Genomic DNA, 4833 nt, shown 5'->3' on the forward strand with positions numbered 1-4833 from the left:
CTTCTGAGCTCGTCACGATATTTGCTTGAATTCTTCAGCAAGGTTCAGTGTGTCCACTCACCCGCCGAAGATGGCGTAATACCAGAAAAATAACGTGTCAAAAATAATGTCGGTGTTTATCGGTCGACAAGCCGTTTATGCCTCAAGGGCTATTTTGGTCTACTCTAAATTTGGTCAAATTGCCGTTTGGTCTACATTGGACTAATTCTCATTTATGATTTAGTGTAATATTTATGGCCCAATTTCCATTTCGTCTACTTATAATATATTACAATGTTAAATAAAAAGTGGTTCATGTTCACCTAACCATACTATGTTACTATGTTACGAAATAGAAATATCCAAAATGGGAATAAAACTAAATGGTAATTATACCAACATTTCAAAATACAAACTATAGTTGTAGACAAAATTCTATACAAATTTTAAAAAAAGACTTAAATCATTTTTCCTGAATGATTACTGAATATTTAATTCATCAATTACAAATTAAGCCTTCAGTGTTAATTAGGAAACCTTTATTCGTATATACTATTTTTTTATATGACGCATATGATTTATATTATAATGTACATATCACATAACTGTAAAATTTGTTTTTTGTACAAAAGTAGCTATAAACACGTAATTACGATATCCGGGAGGGGGGGGGGGCTACATTGTACAAGCTCTGCTTTTCAGTTGGCCCTCTCTCCCTTTCAATCATTTATATTTCAATTTGATAATTGTCTATTGTAATGTTATAATGTTATCAATTTTTGTATATACTTCAAATGTGATTATGTTACTATGTCAATTGTATCATAATTGTAGATATGAAATTGAAAGTGGGAAATAAAACAATTGAATTGAATAAGCCAGTTCGTAGTCCCACTCTGCGCATGATCAGAAGATTCTGCGCATGATCAGAGGAAGGTCATTTGCACTCAAGTGACATGGTGGTTTAAAATCTAATGAGATAAGCACCAACTTCGATGTCTTGATTATTCATACATTCTTTTGAATTGTGTTTTTCATTCACATCCACAAAAAACAATGCGTCCACGAATGACTGGTATATTTCACAGTTTCACATCCTCTAATATGCATTCAAAGTAGAAATGCAACAAATACCTTCATAAAGTGTTCATTGGTGTGCTATTCTAGTCACCTGGTCAATTCAATTTCTTCATCCCGCTATGTAAGGCATGCATACGTAATATCTTGCTTTGAAATCTGCCTATGTTAATGAAAGAAATGAAAGGTCATTTGACCAAACTTGTCCATGAAGTAACTACGAACTGGTCTATTGAATTGAAAAAAAATGTGACTAAGCCATCGAGGATGGAACCAAACGGGTAGTAGACAAAGTGGTTGGCTAAATGGGAAATTTACCTGAACTTGCATGCAGCATGCAAATGGAATTGCGACCCATTGCGAGACAACAAAGATACCGCATTTTTGCGGGGAGTTTTCCCGGCCCGCCCTGTTTTGCCGTGATAACAGCGTTAGGTCCGGTTTTCTTGACGATGATCGGTATGAGATATTCGGTATAAAGATACCGTACCTCAAAAGTATTAAGCATTCAGGAGCCGACGAACTGTTTTTATAGTAGGGGATGACTATAAAAAAAATCAGATGGGAATCTTCAGTTTACGTTTTGTTCACACGTTTATGAGTGGGGTGGGGCTGAATACCACCACCCCCCCCCCCGATTCCGTGGCCCCTGGCACGTAGCAAGTTACAAGGAATATACTTTTAAAATTGACGGCAAATTTACATCTAGCAACTTGCTGCAAGACTCGGTTTCTTTTATGGTTTATCGTAAAACTTTTTTCTTCTGCCGAGATTTAGACTCCAATTTGGTTCACCAATTTTAAATGTAAATAATCCTGACTTTTACCTATCGATTGTCTGCCCTTTCTTCCCAAAGATCAAGGGTATATCTATATAGTAAAGCAAACAGAGTAATTTCGAGAATAAATCACACATATTTCTAAAATGAACACAGAGAGTATGTCGTTTCATTACGAACAGTCAATATAAGTTCGAATAAAGAGTTCATTCAGCCCTCTTTCATCGATTTGACAATTTATGGACAAAAACGGTCAACACATCCCTTTGCCTTCTTATCAGAAGCCCTTTCTCGTACCAGTGCCCCCTTTTACCCAATCATGAAAAGTGCCCCTCACGAATATGATCTGTGCCCCTTTCACCTGATAAGGACCCGTTTTATGTGTTAACGAGTGCCCCTTTGAAACAAGAAAACAATATTCTCATTTTATATGAAGGGGAAAAAATTGTCAGGAATAATCCTACGCGCCTTACGTTTCATGAGTTATGTGAGTGGGGCAGATAAGCAGTTGCGTACATATATTTTCTGAATATTATGTCGAAATCTATCACAATCTCGGATTTTCGTTTTAAAAATGTCAAAATTGTTAGCTCGCTCGCAGCTTCTTATGTGTTACGACATATCTAGCTTCCTCAAAATTTTTAGCTCATTACACCACTGTAGATGAGTCATTTTTTAAATTTCTTTTATGATAGTGCCCTTTTCCCCTGTGCCCCCATCCCCCCTTCAAATTCACTCCGCCGCCCCTGGATGCTGACACCATCTACATTAGGTACAGTTGCTTCCCTCTGATAATGTTCCAGTCTGTGACTTTATATATTATTCTCTTCACCCCCTTTCTTTTTCATCTTCATCTTATCTTCTTCTTTATCTACTCATTTTTTTAAAAACTTTCCTTCCTACTCATTTTGTCGTTCTTCTTATTCTCCTTCTCTTCCCCATTCTTATTCTTCTTCTCCTCCTTCTTCTTTCTTTTCCCCTGTGCCCCCACCCCCCCCCCTTCAACTTCACTCCGCCGCCCCTGGATGCTGACACCATCTACATTAGATACAGTTGCTTTCCTCTGATAATGTTCCAGTCTGTGACTTTATAGATTATTCTCTTCACCCCCTTTCTTTTTTATCTTCATCTTATCTTCTTCTTTATCTACTCACTTTTTTAAAACTTTCCTTCCTACTCATTTTGTCGTTCTTCCTATTCTCCTTCTCTTCTCCATTCTTATTATTCTTCTCCTTCTTCTTTCGCTTCTTCTTTACCTACTTCTGCTTCTCCCTCATTCCTCTAATTCTAATTCTTTTCAATCTGTCTCCTTCTTCCCCTCCTTTTCCCATTCTTCTTCATCTTCATCGTTTTCATTTTAATATCCACTACCCCCCCCCCATTCTCCCTTCCTTATATCACATTGTTGTTTGCTTCATTGACTTACATTAAATGTTTACTACAGGTCTAAAACAAACAATCATCACAAATAAAGCGTTAAACAGTTCAATGTAGATCCTCATATGCTATTCTGTTATTTCGACTGTGTCAAAATTGATTATATATCATTTTATACAAAATACATGTACACGACTACAAAAGTATATACAATAGTATGCACTTATCAAAACAAAAAACACATCGCGTGAGTTGAACGAACTGCCTCTTCGAATATCCAACCTTTTAGCACCTTATATACCAATTCTTTATATTAATATTTGTACGAATAATCGTGTAAGACAAAAAATATGAAAGACGTTTTCAAGCAAATATCATTCAAAGAACACATAAATGACGTGTTTTGATATAATTTTACTCAAGGTCGGCCCGTGTCTCGAGAACGACTAAAAGTTTTTATAATTGTTACATTTGAATAGCTGTCCCAACTGACGTACCGTTGGGCGTTCGAGGGCTGATGCTATACCCTTAACTTAATTTCATCAAAGTGATATCATTTGTCAAATAATAATTATATTGTATTATTCATCTTGATTTTCATCGATTCTTTTTTTTTACAGATCTGGCATCTTTTACGGTAAACACGCTAAATTAATTACATTTAAAAAACATTTGGGGGGCTTAATAGCTTATAAATGGTGCACCATTAAAAAACTGCCCTCTCAAAATGTCTACCTTACCAAGCCATCGAGTGCATCATTTATCAATTATAATTCACTTATTCATTTGGCCTAATGCTCACAATAAAAATAGATCTAAGTATCTAAACTTAGATCAAATCGCTGCCTTACTTAAGTGTAGAGTTGTAAACTATACGAATACAGGCCCTATTCGTACACAGTGAAAACGTTTTATACATCCAGGGCTACTACACTGTCGAGTATATTATTAAAGTTTTAAACAAAATATTTCACATTATAACAGCAATTATCGATTTATGATATTTATTACTTCAAATTGGACATTGTTTAAATTATCAAAACACTTAACCATCTTTCAACTCTAATAGGACCGAAAGTGCAGTAAACCAGGTTCTATAAAAAATATCAATGTTGTTAAATTTTATTTTTACTGTGTACGTAAAATTCGCTGTCCATTCAACAAACCATCACGTTCCTTCCTTGATTAATTAATCAATTAATAACATCAATCAATAAACCTATCATGATACTTTCACCAAGGGCACGTGATGGCATTATAGGCCTTCAAGTAAGTATTGCATTTGTCATCTTTTCAAAGCAGTTCCTTACAGGTAATCTATCAAGAACCTCATTTACTTTTCTTTCAAATAGTAAAAAATCAAGAAAGAGCATTGGAATTAGAAACGTCAAACACGATTTTTATAGAACTTTTACAGAACCTCCCCGAGGACCTTAAGCCTATTTGCTATTTAAAAAAGCTGCTTGATTTTTAATTGAACAACGAATAAAAGAAATATTATTTTTCTTCATATTTTGAAAGTTTGACTAATTGTCTCAAACAGGAATACTTGGTGAATATCTATATACAGATCTTTTATATATATATATATATATATATATATATTTTTTTTTTTTTAACAT

This window comes from Lytechinus pictus, chromosome 16, assembly GCF_037042905.1.
Source record: "Lytechinus pictus isolate F3 Inbred chromosome 16, Lp3.0, whole genome shotgun sequence".
Lineage (NCBI taxonomy): Eukaryota > Metazoa > Echinodermata > Echinoidea > Temnopleuroida > Toxopneustidae > Lytechinus > Lytechinus pictus.